General features: G+C 34.2%; 1 protein-coding gene across 4 annotated transcripts in view; it reads right to left on the reverse strand.

The window, feature by feature from the left end:
- The window catches only part of LOC127863617 (PTB domain-containing engulfment adapter protein 1-like), a 49,055-nt gene that overhangs the window by 32,624 nt on the left and 473 nt on the right, over positions 1–15,958 (reverse strand). For 2 of the 4 annotated variants that reach the window (XM_052403237.1, XM_052403239.1), the window contains exon 2: positions 1,461–1,547. The gene's annotated coding sequence lies outside the window, so the exon portion shown is untranslated. Of the gene's footprint in view, positions 1–1,460; positions 1,548–6,153; positions 6,226–15,958 lie in introns of those variants that run through there. The other 2 variants (XM_052403238.1, XM_052403240.1) reach the window with 2 other exon arrangements.

Below are 15,958 nucleotides of genomic sequence, written 5' to 3' on the forward strand. Positions count from 1 at the left end.
GTCATATGACGTTATTTCTATTTTTAGTAACATACCATGTGCTCACGTGTTTTCAAATTCAGAATGACATTTCCCGGTATTTTAGATTATTCTGGCTTGTTTTGTAAACAAATTGTAGTGTAAATACAAACTCAAAGTAAATATTATTTTAACTACCTGATTCACACTGAAATCAGTCTTATAATCCACCAGAAGTAAGTTGTTTATCACAAATAATAGATTTCAGAAACGAAAGTTATGTTTACAATTTCAGTAAAAAATGTCAAGGTCGATCCGAAAGTATCCAAATGAAAACTCGTCACGTGACAAAGCGACATTGGCGTCAAAATTGTGAATTTCAGACTGATGAGAGTTATTTTCATATAGTGTAAGATGCATTTGAAACATTTGAACCTTAAAATAATCCCCGATGCAGTAATTTATATTCATTCACCAATATATGTAGAAATGTATCCAAGAAAATGAGCTTTCTTTGATTTATAGCGTGACATAAATATGTTATGACTCTGGTTGACTTTCGATACAGGGTTGGCTTCAGCGTACAGGTCTGTCAATACTATATAAACTGTACGCTGAAGTTTCTTTAGCTAGTCCTGTAAATGATGCATATAAGCTTTCAAATTTGGAGCATAAGTGTTTGATATCTCACACAAACAAATAATTATTCGCCTGTCAATAACTCCCTTGAAAATTACTGATGCGAAATGACCTGACAATATGCATGTCCACCCTATAAGAATACTTCATATAAATGGTAATCTCATTCAGATCATTAGTTCCCAACATCTTGCACAGAAATTACCTGACCATATGCACATGTCCACCCTATACGAAAACTGCATACAAATGGCCATGTTTTTTATGAATAAAAAAAATTATCAAAGCAATTTAAGCGACATCCTATGAATATTCCTCTTAAAGTTTTGCTAAAATTTGTAAGGTAAATTTTGTTGTATTTCTGTGAATTATATTTAACAAGGAGTCACATACATCAACAAGAAATTAAAAATACTTTTAAATATAAAACACCACACTACCTAGCTGTTGCAGTATTTTTTCCAATCTTTTGTGATGTAACTTTTATTTTTCAATTAACGCCAAATGTTAATCAACTGATTTGCTAAACAATATTTGATAAATAATCACAAACAAGATATGTGTTTGTCAGAAACACTATGTCCCCTTTTCGCCGCTTTGAAGCTATAAATTTGACCTTTGACCTTGAAGGATGACCTTGACCTTTCACCACTCAAAATGTGAAGCTCCATGAGATACACATGCATGCCAAATATCAAGTTGCTATCTTCAATATTGCAAAAGTTTTTGCAAAATGTTAAAGTTTGACCAAACAAACCAACCAACAAACCAACAGACAGGGCAAAAACAATATGTCCCCCATTATAGTGGTGGGGGGCATACAAAGTTAAACCTAATACCTATTTTTTTTAATTATAACTTACCTTAATGATTGATGAAATGGCACTGGCAAGAATGATGGCACTGGCAAGAAAGGCTCCTTACAAAATCTAACTGGTCAGCGCAAATGCCTGAAAGGAAAAAATGACATATATACTTAACACATTTAATGAAAACCCCATGGGTTATGCTTATTTCCATTTCTCAGAATTTAGAGGTTTTGAAAAAGCAACTTGTGCACTCCTGTTCATTGAACACGTTGACAAAGGGTCATGTCAATCGATTAACTTTTCATTACCACTTAATGTTGTTGAAGTTCACTAGAGTTGCCATGTTATGTAACATAACACACACAAAACGCACATTTGGGGCATTGTTGGATTAATATGATAGTCGAAATTTGTACCAGATTTCATGCGATCTTGGACAGCCGGCCAACTGGATCAACATTTCAGTAGCCTTGGGTTATCAAACATCATTAAGTACCAGGCACGAATATTTGCTAACCATATGTGTCAATCTCCGGTCAATTTCGTATGTATTCGTTATATTTCCATTGCATACGTCGCAGACACGTGACTTTACACGGTCAATCAGAATTGTACACGTAACAATTATCAAAGCTTTCGTTGTTTACATCTATTTAAATAAAAGAGTCTTACTTGTGCAGCAGAACATACAAGGCGCATAATTTATTGCTGTCGCTGGGCAGCCTGCGACCGTGCATCGATTGCTGTCGCTGGGCAGCCTGCGACCGTGCATCGCATATTACTTGTAGTTCAGAATATTATTTGGAAAACGTTGTGTTGTGTTAATATGCAGAAATAAAACACATACAAATCAGAAGTGGACTTTGTTTACGTTTATCATGTATTGATGACTATGTTCCAGTTATAAACAACAAGATCTCAACAAGAGCATCGCATAACGGGTGCCAACGCTCGGCTGCGGGTGCATTTTTTAATGAAAGCTTGTCAGAATTTATTTTTGTTTTTAAAGAGGTCACAGTGACTTTGACCTTTGACTTAGTGACCCAAAAATGGGTTTGGCGTATAGAAATCATCAAGGAATATCCACATATGAAGTTTCAAAGTTGTAGGTGGAGGGACTTTGATTTTAGAGCCAATGTAAAGGTTTTAGCACTACGCCGGCAGACGGCTGACAACAAGCTGGCTATGACAATACCTCGGGTTTTCTCCGAAAACAGCCGAGCTAAAAAAATTGTTTAAATTTCAATACCATGATTCAGCTGAAAAAGTGCAATTGTAATCCCGTTCAGCCTCCTTTTTTAATTCAACAAATAAAAGAACAAATATGGGTGTAAAATTATGTTATTCTTAAAATCTTGCGATTTACGAGATTGATCACCATTTTTGAAAAGCGGAATCTAAATCAGCTTTCAAATTATATCCTTTTTATATGCATCCCAATCCATGTTAAATAAAAAGGAACGTACACAAACAATTTTGCCAAGTAAATATGGAATGTCATGAAATCTCTGTTAATATATCAAGCCAAAATGTATATAATTTTGCTTTTGGTTATTTGTTAAGGTGGCTTACATACATTTAGTACACAATGATTCCTTAAGGCATCTTGATTTTTGTCAGATAAAATTTCCAATCCCACTGAATAATGATTTTGTATGATAAATTCTGGTTTACATACATTTGATTTTACCTTTAATTGTTCCTATTTCGAAAGCATTTTCCTAATAGAATTTGCCACACTTAGAAAATGTTTGATTAGTTAATATTTTTAAGCAAAATTCTAGCATATATACATTTTGATAGATACTTTCATTTGTAATAATAATGGACCACTTATAAACTTTAAATCACTGCAATGGTACAAATTAACTAACCAAAAAACAGATTGTTATAATTGACCCATTAAAGGGATCTTTTCACGTTTTAGTAAATTGACAAAATTGAAAAAGAATGTTTCAGATTCGCAAATTTTCGTTTTAGTTATGATATTTGTGAGGAAACAGTATTACTGAACATTTACCAGGTCCAATAGAGCCATTATATGTATCTTTTGACGATTTGAAAACCTAAAAATTATAAAGCGTTGCAACACGAAACGATTGAATAATTTGGAGAGTTCTGTTGTTGTCTTTTAAATTTACAAAACTACGAAGATTGCTTATATAAGGTATAAAATACCTATGCTGTGTAAACTCGGCGGAATAGCCAAGAGGGCTAATGCGTTTTTACTTCAGACTAAATCCAGGACTCCGGGGGTCACTGGTTCGAGCCCTGGTACCGGCTACTTTTTGTTTTAATTTTTTTTTATTCTTCTTTTTTTTCTGGAGCTTTTAAGATCCAATGTTTACATTTATCAATATAAAGCATTTAATGACAAACTTCAAAATATGACAAAATCTGTGAAAAGGACCCTTTAATGTTTAAAATATATTTAAGGGAAATCACTCTTACATGCCAATAATACATTCCCCCTGTAATCTCCCTTACTTAATGTTGAATCTTGGCACAATTATATTACTGCTTTTGAAATTAGCATACCAGTATTTACAATAAGTAAGTCAAATGCATCAAACTTATTACTGTTAACTTGTAGAGAACTTTTTATGTATGATCTTCATCAAAGAATAACAGATTTAGGTTACAAACAACCAGATTACTGCTCAAGAATTTCACTTTTATGAAAGCTTTTGTTAAAGGAATGCTCCTTTAAATGAAAATAAAGTCTAGGGAAATGCCTTCCCTGATAAGCCTGTGCCACTAACAGGCTCATATGGGATGACACTTTTGTACATGCAATAACCCTTTGCATGCTGGGAAATGAGTCGTCTGCTAAAATGTCGTCTGCTGAATTTCTAAAATTAGCATTTTCTTCTATTTTTTTCAAAGAATACTATCAAAATATAAAAAACAGTTTGGATCCTGATGAGACGCCACGTTCTGTGGCGTCTCATCTGGATCCAAACTGTTTGCAAAGGCCTTTAAAATTCGGTTCCAGCGCTGAAAGGGTTAAGCCAGGTTTTCTCAGAGCACTACTCAAATCATATTTAGTGCATCACCAGCCATGCAAGTCAGCAATGAGCTTTCAGTGAAGTTTTTGTATGTGCATCATTGGATTTTTTGTATGATTATAAACGATTGCAGATTATGAACTTTTTATAAGAAAATATCATAACAAATTTAAACTTTAATTTTTCATGCTTCCTGCTTATGCAATTTTTAAACTGTTTACATTCAAAATTTCATCTCAGTTTGATCAATTTTTATACAATTAAAGACCGTACAACATAATAAATACAATTTTGTGCAAACAATGGTTTTATTTGCCAAGAATGTTGACAAAATGTAATGCCATTATTAGCTTATACCAGTGAGTGTTCATGTCATTGATTTTTTTGATAGTGAGTATCCTTTTTGTTGTTAGTCTGTATCCTTTCTGTTCTTTGTCTGAATACTTTCTGTTCTTTGTCTGAGTACTTTCTGTTGCAATTCTATATCCTTCCTGCTGTTTGTCTGTATCCATTTTGTTGCTTGTCTATATTATATATGTTGTTAGTCAGTATTCCTGCTGTTGTCAGTCAGTATCCTCTCTGTTGTCAGTCAGTGTCTTTCAGTCAGTGTCCTTTCTATCTTTAGTCTGTATTTGTTCTGTTGTTAGTCTGTATCCTTTCTGTTGTTAGTCTGCATTCTTTCTGTTGTTAGTCTGCATTCTTTCTGTTAATGTTTGTCTGTATTTGTTCTGTTGTTAGTCTGTATCCTTTTTGTTGTTAGTCTGCATTCTTTCTGTTAATGTTTGTCTGTATTTGTTCCGTTGTTAGTCTGTATCCATTTCTGTTGTTAGTCTGTATCTTTTCTGTTTTTAGTCTGTATTATATTTGTTGTTAGTTTTTTTACCTTTCTGTTGTTAGTCAGCATTCTTTCTGTTATTAATCTGTATACTTTCTGTTGCTAGTCTGTATCCTTTCAGACCATTGACATTTAATTAATAGCCATACATTTTTTTTTAAATATTAATGTTGGTTGATTATTCAATTAACAAATTGTCCTGCATTATCTTTTGAGACTAAGTTGCATTTATGTTACCTCAACAAGTGCTATATTAAGTACAAATTTCTGTACAAAAGACTTAACATGCACTGACATATACCCTGATAGTATATGCACATCAGTGGATGCATTCCAGCACCAGGAAGGTGGGAATTTTTGTTGTAAAAATCCCACCAGTGTTTTTAGAAATGAAGATAGAACAGCTAACATCCAATTCAAAATATTAGGTCTGACTTTTGAAATCCTGGCTTAAATAAAACTAGCCAGCTTGCAAAAATACTGTTAACATTGGAATTTAGTTAAGATTTCACAGAATACAAGCAATTAAACATTCAGCAGCCATAGCAATTGTTGTCAATTCTAACTTGCAGGCAATGTTCAATTATGCCTGATTTTCGTGAGAAACAAAGGATGTCTGGCTGACTTGTCTTAAATGTGAAAGGGGCATAATGATTTTACCTGCCATAGTGATAACAGCATACCGTCACTGTAATCACCATTGCTAATAAGGAGACCAGAGTTATGAGTTTCATCATCAACATTTCATTAGATAAATATATTCGTAAAACTCATGCAACTTACAAAAACAAACTTCCCTGAATAATAAAATTATAAAACTTCCCTGAATATTCACGGACATGTAACACAAAATAAGGACACAAAATAAAGACAAAGATATACAATCATTTATGTTATGACTTACATGAACATCCTGGTAATTATAAAAAGGTATGAAATTCCCTCCAGTGTATATCAGTCTATGTCTTAGCATAAACTGGTAACAAGAATGCAACGCCCTTCTATTTCAACTTAACACTAGATGGTACAAGTGAGTGGGGCAAAAATCTCATAAGTTGTAGCAGTTTAAAGGAGTACAATTCCTTGATTAATGTATATTGTCTACAGTTATAACAGGTCTTAAAGATAACCTTGGGACAAAAGCAATTAATACTATGTTTGGAAAGTTAACCATTTATTTGTTTAGATTGCAAATAATTAAATCATTTTATAAATTGCTTCAGGTTAAATAGTGAATGACAAATTTTAATGGCAACAAATAATGTGACATGATTCACACAGTATATTATGTGATAAACCAAGAAAATATATCACCTAAAAATACTTATAAGCATGTCATAGTAAGAGCATCATAGACTTAATTGTTACTAATATAAAACTTAATTAAAATGTTGTTGTTTTATCAAGTATCATTTTTTCTGCCCCTTTAAATGCACTGATTTAAGTTTTTAAACACAATATCTATCAATCATACCAAGTTTGTAAAGATGTGTTCATTTCTTAATAATTCAGTGGTGAAAAAACACTGTAACCACAAGAAATAAATCTTTCACTATATTAATTCTGTCTGCACCAGCGCAAGGTGATGATGGAGATCATTATGTACTGCTCATTTTTAAATGTTTCTCTGGCATTAACTGTCATCTGGTTGGCCAACAAATGTCAGAGAAGTGAATACATGATCACAGTGGTCTTCTCAACCAAGGGACAGAAAGCTTTGAGCCCTTCTACACTTTAAATTACCAAAACATAGTCTTCCTTGGCACACACCCTACATAGCACCACATAAGACCCGACTTAGGATGATCACAAAAGCTAACCTTGAGCGATTCGAGATCAGGAAAGCTAAAAAAGTAATACTAACACTTCCACTTTACAAAGTATCCAATAAAGCGAAAAAATCTCGACCTAATATGCTACTCACTTTTTTTAATTCAACAAGACTCTTATCTCAAAGCATTCTTGATTACAAAGATAGACAAACAAACAACTTGTAAATACCAGGTTCCCTTTATGTGTCAACAGCTGAATCCTACACTATACAGTATGTACTTGAACAGCTTGCTGGCAATGTGCTACTGTACAATGGTATGCCTACCACAACATTTTCATATGACACTGGTAATTGAGACCTCACTTCCTGACTTCAATCATTAACTACTTCTTGTTACTTGAATAACACAAGTTTATATACATGAAGTCATTAATAGTTGTGACTGTTGGAATACTTATGACCAATCAATGTATTCAGTGTCATTGCTGTAATGGTCAGACCATGGTAGATTGTAAAAGTATTGTATCTTATTAAGACACCTTCATGAGATTCAGTATCAACCTTCCATTACTAATCATAATGTTCACCTTGCAATAGTGAATCATTTGATCGACAATCAAAAAGTCATCAAGTCAGTTTTCTCTCAAGCATGCTGAACAATGTATATCTCCTAAAAAGACTCGTAAGATATATTGACTATTGAACCGTTATTATGATTGCTCATATTAAAAAGTGCAAAGACAACTGTTAAGTATCTAAAAGATGTGAAATGGATGACCATGGTAGATCTTAGCTAGCCTGTAGACGCTATGCTATTTGCAACAATAATGTAAACAAAATACAGCAACTGTCAAATGTTTTTGACAATGCAATTCATTAACTCATGATGCGTTTTGTGGGTTACTATCATCACCACCCCCAGAAACCCGACATGCTGTGAGAAGTTGGACGTGCTAGGAGATGTAGCCGATATATTTCAAAGAATTTCGGTAGGGTAAGTCAATCCAGTTCTATAATCGTTTAAAGGCATTTTTGAAATAAAATATATTTTGGTGCATGCAAAGGAGGTATTACCATGTATGTTAGAAAAATCCTGGTTATTAATATTCAGGATTTATTGAAATATGGCTATTTAAAGTCGACGATGCAGGGATTTGTCCCATATTTAGCACTTTATTTCAAATTTCTTTAAAGGTATGCCAGTGAAAAAGTTTTTTCACCGACAATTATATTAACCAATGTCCCCGAGTAACATATCCGCCAGGGTTTCTTAAAAAAGTTCGTATTGGTGGAAAAATTCGACTTTACATACAACGTGTTGATGAAAAAATGATATGGCATGGTGCTGTACAAAGATGTCGAGATATGACATGTGTGAAGTTCATTTATAAACTTAAAAGCTCACTATTGCAGCTGATTTGTGCCCACTCTGACGCATTGTAGATCATTTTCATTGAACTTTGAGGTTTTATAATGATATCTGCTCTGAAGCTAAGTTAATTTCCAGCTAATTTGTATCTTTTTTTATTGTTTGAAAATCATTGTAAATGTAAAGCAATTGATTTATACTGGTAAAAATATACGTCCAGTAGGCAATCTAAACATTTATAATAATATTTTTTGCCTCTAGTCCCAATAAGGCTCGATTGGTCAATGTCGGCTTGGGTACTACTTACAAGTACCTCGGGTACTCTTAAGTATACTTACATGTACCCCGGGTACGGTAAATATACTAAAACATACCCGAGAATTTGAACGCTAAAATTGTCTCTAACAAATCTCTATTTTTAGTAGCAAATAATTAAAAGCCACTACAGTGACTGTAGATTCACCACTCAAAATGTGCAGCTCCATGAGATACACGTGCATGCCAAATATCAAGTTGCTATGTTCAATATTGAATAATTATCTCCCTTTAAAGTTTATTACTTCCCTTGGATTTGTATTTTTGACCTTAGACCTTGAAGGATGACCTTGACCTTTTACCACAATGTGTTTGTCAGAAACACAATGCCGCCTACTGCGCCGCTTTGATTTATTTAACAAAAATATATAATTTGGCAGGTCAGATAATTAATTATGTCCATTTAAACCTTATTACTTCCCTTGGATTTGTTTTTTTGACCCCATGACCTAGTTTTTGACCCGGTATGACCCATAGTCGAAATTGACCTGGATATTGTCTAGATACAACTTCTGTCAAAGTTTCGTAAAGATCGGATGAAAACTATTTGAATTAGAGAGCGGACACGAAAAGTGTGACAGACTGACAGAAAGACTGACGGACAGTGCGAAAACTATTTACCCCTTTTCTTCGAAAAGGGGCATAAAAAAATGTCTGTAAAAGAATACTTATTTTATCTTGTTTGAACTTTAAACATCTTTATTGCATCTGTACACACCAACTGCATGCCCATATTTGGAAATCTGGATGAATTATGGAACTTGCATATACTCCAGGGGTGCAAATAAACTGGAAAAAAGCCGAGCGTGGGAGTGGTTTTGAAAAAATCAGTATATTTTTTTAAAAAGCATTAAAAGCCTTCCTAAAAATGTGCATGTAGTTCAGTGAAATGATGCTGATTAAGAAAATAATACATTAGATTATATTTGGAAAGGTGCCCATTACGGGTGCACTACCTTAAGACTGACTTTATAAACTAATGTCAATCTATTTTTATTCCTGTGTCCTCACATTTTATAATTTGTTTCAACCTTTTTAAACTGAAAGTGCCCTTGTCCCCAGCAGTCCAAATAAATGGCAACACACTAATTACAATAATATGGATGTCTGATCATGGTAAGTTGAAATTAAAGTTCATCAAACAAAGCCTGTAATCCAAACACAGCACACCAGCTTAATTTCACATATTTGAGTCCAGGCTTAAACCACAGGTGTTTAGGGTGTGGCTATGATAATAATTAGTCAAAACATCATTTTGAATGAAAAATAATCAAATTATAACGAAAATCAACTTCTTCGAAAAAAAATCACTATCACATATATATTAATAAATAAGAAGGTATTTAATTCAAAATCACCCGAAAACAGGGTGCATAAATGGTTTAAACCTATTTATCTTAGCTCGATTGCATAGAAAGCCTAAGGCTTATTTGAAATGCTCACAAGTCCATTTCCTGGGACTAGAATCAGTACTTGGTGTATATGGCGGAGATCTAAAGAACGCTTCAAGTGGGGATCAAACCCGTGACCACTGGATCGCTAGGCAGACACCATATCCACTACACCACTGTCACCAGTACAATTGGTGATGATCATATGGAAACTAGTTAAGTTAGAGAGCAGAAGCCACAGAGTTTGGTTGGACTGAAAGACTGTGCAGACAATATTATATCCTTCCATAAGGCTTTAGAGGCATTAAAAATCGGGACTGACTTGGACATTCTGTGAAGACAGGGATGGAAATTAGTGGTTGCCCATGAAACCGGGGCCAGTAGAAATTTGCCTAGGCAACTCAAATTCAAAAGTTGGTAGTCTGGCCTGGCAACTAGCTTTTCTAAACTTGAATTAATTTTGTCAATTAAACTTTTAATAAAAATTGGTGACTGTGGATTTATAATTAGTTTAATTATATTTATTTATCAAGGCCAAGGAAATGATTAAACTCAAACTTATATATTAAGTAAAATACACAGAAAGTGTGTCATTTTAGCAATGTTGTTGTTTATGTATCTATTATTTTATTAAAAGAAAGTATTAGAATTACATGACACTACATGTATATGGTACTGGGCTTGTTAGTCTTTAGCTGGGCAACCAAAATCCTAAAGATGATTGCCCGTGCAGATATATGTCAATCATTCTTTATGTTACATTTCTTAATAACGGTTTTTGATGTTCAAAGTTTGCTTTCCTTCATCAAACATCATACATTTCTTAAATTTAAAGCTTGAACATTGATGTGAAATTATGGTGTGAATTTACCAATGTTAAAAGCTTAAGACTTCAGAAATGTTCTGAAATCTAAAGATTTAACATTGGTTTGAATTTGAAAACACTGTTTAACCCTTTACCCCTTAGATAGGTATTTTGACACATTTGTAGTTCCTTAGAAAGTTAAATTTAATTAAAGATTTTTCTTACTATATTCACATCTTAAAGGCTTCATTTCCAACCCTTTGATACTGATGAGCAGCAAACAGCATAAAACCTGAACAGACAGGGAGTTACTCGCAGGCTGTTCTTGTTTTATGCTCATTGCGAAAGCCATTTTCAGTTTGCTTCTTATGGGGAAAGGGTTAAAGCTTCAGACTGCAGAAAGGTGCTGATTTGTTATATGCCATAAATTTATATCACAAAATACAGTTTTTTAAGCATTAAAATTCACCTTGAAAAGTGCCAAATTAAAAAAAATAAATAAAATTTGGAGGGGAGACCCTCCTGCACCATTCTTGGTTAGGCTCCCAGTCAAAAATTCCTGTGTACAGCCCTGCCAATTCTCCTACAGAGTAATAAATCTACGGAACAGTTTTAATCAACATTTTGTGGATGCTGAACCCTGCATAGTTACAAAGAACGCTTCGATAAACATTGGCAAGAAAATAGGTTGTATGAGTACTTAATGAAAAATGTGCTGTTAAGTATCTAATCTTAACAGTTAACTATACAGTGCCTTCCCCAGGAATTTTTTCAGGCGCCCCGGGGCCGAGCGGGGGTGGGTTCGGGAGGGCCCTCCCGACGTTGATTTTTTTTTTAATTTAACGTGTCAATTCACGTTCTGTGGTGCGTTATAACTCAAAGAAAAACAGCGTCAAAAGACGTCATTTGGTGCGCTATCACTCTTCAAAAAAATCCCCCAGTCATTTAAAAATATATTTTTTTTATTGTTTAATTGTTTTAAAACTTTTCCGCACAAGTAGTAAAATCCCGACTCGAACGATTCCCCAATACATCCGTTTCAACCCGACTCTATTACTGTATACTTACTTTTTTCAAGTTTCTATTTATTACCCGATAATCCCGTTTACTCCGTTTTTATCAATCTCTTTCTGGTAAATATTTACGATAAAAGCTTTCAGTTATTTCTTTAACACAAACCTTGCCATTTTTTAAGTGACTATTTATAGATTTGATGAAATATTGCCTTTGAATATGCGTCAATCCCCTGACCTGTTGTGCGCTTGTTAAAACGCTCAATACACGCCATTTGTATGCAATAGACGCGACGTTGTACATGCTGCATAATTTTTGCGCTCTTTTTAATTGAGAAAAAGATTCGACACAAAATAAATTTGGAGCAAAAATATTTAACGTTGCGGTAACATTTACATTCGGAAGTGTGTTTCGGATTAAAAACGCGTTAACATCGACTTACGGGAATGGGTTTCGGATTACAAATTTAATTATTCCCATTTGAGATATCAACAAATATTAACCGTTGCGTTATAAATTCAACGATAATTTGTTTAAACACTTTACGAGTCGAATAAATGTTTTGACGGAATTATGCATGAAATCCACGTTGTCCACGAGGATCACGGCCGGTTGCCATCATCAGTCTTCTAACTATCGATTATCGGACGAAACATTTACAAGTGTGCGTATTTAATTCAACGAAAATTTGTTAAAGCGCATAACGTGTCGAATATATGTCAGAAAAACGGGGTGAATCAGTTCTATAAATGGACATTTTGAAATATACATGTACTGGAATTAAATAAATTGTTATCACATAATTGTAACCGGGAGTCATTTACACAACTTACTCGCTATAATAATTAATTGTTTACCACTTGCAATTAATTTTTCGTATTAATTATGAGTCACAGGTAACACTTGTTTACAGTAAAAAGGTGTGATGATGATGCCCGAAACCGTCTTTAATGTTCTGTACTGTACTAATTACCGGTTTTATATTACTCAAATGGTACAACTTCTTGCTAATTAAGCTGCGATAAACTCTTAACGGTACTTCATGCCCGACGTCAATCAAAAATAATGGTCGATAGTTAACCCCGCCCTCATAAGCATTCGCGTAACCGATTGGACGATGAACTTCACAGTTTTTACGACTGGAAAGTTACCAGATACATCCTTTTCAGCATTTAAATGACCGTGTAATGTGGCTAGAATAATCGATACGCGCGTCATGCTATTCTCTTATCAGTGGATTATCCATTACCCCATGTGGTGTTTATGGCGATTACTTGTGAAAGTAGGTACCGAGTGCTCTTTTAAAACAGGGAATATTGATACACTGATAGGGAAACCTTGATTTTTTTGGACAATGTCCACTTTCTTTTACTGGAAAATACACTGATCGGAAAATTTCAAGCGCCCCAGGGACTCTGATTTCGAAATTCAAGCGCCCCGGCAAGGGGCGCTTAAATGGCCTGGGGAAGACCCTGCTATACTAAATACACACCTATCAGTCACCACATACAATAAATAAAATATGCAGGACCCATATTAAGCTGTTCTGTATGAAGTCTGCATGACGGGAGCTAAAAATTGACATTGTCCTTACATACGAGCCTGAAAACCATCCTACAGGTATTATTTGAAGGTTACAGTACAGTCGAAACTGACCTAACGGCCACCTGAATTTACCGGTCACCTACCGACAACAGTCAGTCTGGAATCCCCCCGACGAAAAACACTCTATATTACACTTGAATTTAACAGCCACCTGACCATAACGGCCAACGGCCACTATATTCAACTCTGAAATTCATGTTTGACCTGAAATCAACGGTCACGCGTCAGTCGTCTCGAGTCGCGAAAATTAAAAACACAGCACCTTATTTGTCCGTCTATTTTGCGTTTAAAGCGTCTGAAAGCGGTAATTGTCTATGATATTATAAAAGCGGCCCGCTGCGAGTAAACAAATTATAAGTTGTTGAGAAGGTATCTTTTCCGGGGATAATTGTGGGGGTATCTTCAAAAGAAAATATGTCAGAGTTTATGACTTGTTGAAAGTAATCATCGCTAAATTAAATGACTGCTATTTCTTTGAATTAGAACGGTACAATAAAACCGTACTATCGGTTTATGACACCGAATCCGCTTTTTAGACTTTTACGGACGTGACGTCAACGCAACGTGACAAGCTTTATTTACTGAATGAATGAGATGCATGAGTAAACAATTATACCAGCGTTGATAAAGTCATTGTTTAATTTAACAATATGAAATAAAATCAATCTAAAAGATATTATTCTCTATTATTCAATGTACACGGGTAAGTTAATGCTGTTATTATGCTTTGTTAATGCAATGAGCATTTGTTTTACACTGTATGCAAACGACTGGGTGGGGTAACGACGTAGTAATATTAACAACTGACCAACCTTCTTAAAATTGTGATCCGAATTCAACGGTCACCTGTGGACAACGGTCACTTTGTTCATTTCCCTTGACTGACCGCTGAATTCAGGTTTGACTGTATATTAAATAATCGTTTCATGTAGGTAGGGCTGTACTCTCTAAAAAAATATCATAGTTGACTCGCAGACATGTTTGACACTTAAAAGTATTGTTCTGGTTTTATCTTCTGGAGTATAAATGGTAGGAATGGGTGTTCACTACTAAATCCCTGAAATATGATAAACTTAGAGACTATAGTAAAACACTCGATTTTGATTTGTGTCAAGTTCTTTCTTGTTTTGAACACGACATATATCCTTTTTATCGCATAAATCGAGTCCGCTTAAAATGGCCTTTAAGAAAAGGTATGGTTATGGGAGTCTCCGTGTGCAAAAAGCTGCCAGGCTTTTTCCGCCCTATGCCACGGGTCCGAAATTCGGCCCCATTCCCAATGCAAATCTGGTTGTTTTTTTCCCAATTGAAAAAAAAAATTCCCAATTCCAAAAAAAAAAAAAAAAAAAATTATTTTTTTTTTTTTACCTTAAAATATATAACATATAACATATAAGTTCACCTAATCCGGTGTAGAAAGTGTTGCATAATTAAATTATCTGTTGCCTTGAATTTGTTTTAAAAACTGTAAAATATGTTAATGATTATTTAAGACTTTCCTTATTTTCCTCAAAATCCAGCGCTTTGCACGATTTATTTCACCTCAAAAAAGGCCAGGCCTTTTCCCCAAATTCAGATTAAAAAACCTGCACTTATCTCACATGTTCATAATACTTTGTTAAATGTTAATAATAAGTTATCAAAATAGTCGTTATTTACCAGTTAACGGCTTCTTTAAAATATAAGAAACACTATTTACATGCGATAATTTTTCCCAATTGAGCCAATTTTGCGAATAATTTTTTTCCCAAAATCATAGGCGCTCGATGTCAATAACAATGTGTTTTTTTTAAATTTATTGATTGATTTATTTTTTAGTTACCCGTTGTTTATTATAATGCATATACATAATAAATTAATAAAAATCTTCCGACAAAACGTCTTCTTAAAAAAAGATAGTTCGACTATGTACATAGATATTGACAAGGTAAATCACTCGCCATTTTCTAAAGCAATGGAAGTGCGTCATTATGCATAATTAAATCGCTGTCACCCCGCTCGCTTATTGAAATGTGCGCGCAGGTAGGGAACCTCGCTCTTTCTCTATCTACTATCAGTTTTAACAGAAACATCCACAGACGATGTGATAAATCCTTGTAACTATTGTTTCACTCAATTAATGGGGCAATCAACAAAAGATATTGTAAATTGCATACACATGAATCATTCCTTACCAATTGTTTAACTTGATTTCGTCTGCCATGATGATTTCCAGAAAAAAATCAGCACGTCAAAAATCAAATCTGGCGCCCATGGTGTTTAGTGGCTGTTATTGTGTATAAAGAGCGAGGTTTCCGGCCTGTTCGCGCATTTCAATAAGCGAGCGGGGTGACAGCGATTTAATTATGCATAATGACGCACTTTTTTTAAAGACGTTTTGTCGGAAGATTTTTATTAATTTAGTCTGTGTATAAAAAATAAATCAATCAATAAATA

The sequence above is a fragment of the Dreissena polymorpha genome, unplaced genomic scaffold, assembly GCF_020536995.1.
Source record: "Dreissena polymorpha isolate Duluth1 unplaced genomic scaffold, UMN_Dpol_1.0 chrUn020, whole genome shotgun sequence".
NCBI lineage: Eukaryota > Metazoa > Mollusca > Bivalvia > Myida > Dreissenidae > Dreissena > Dreissena polymorpha.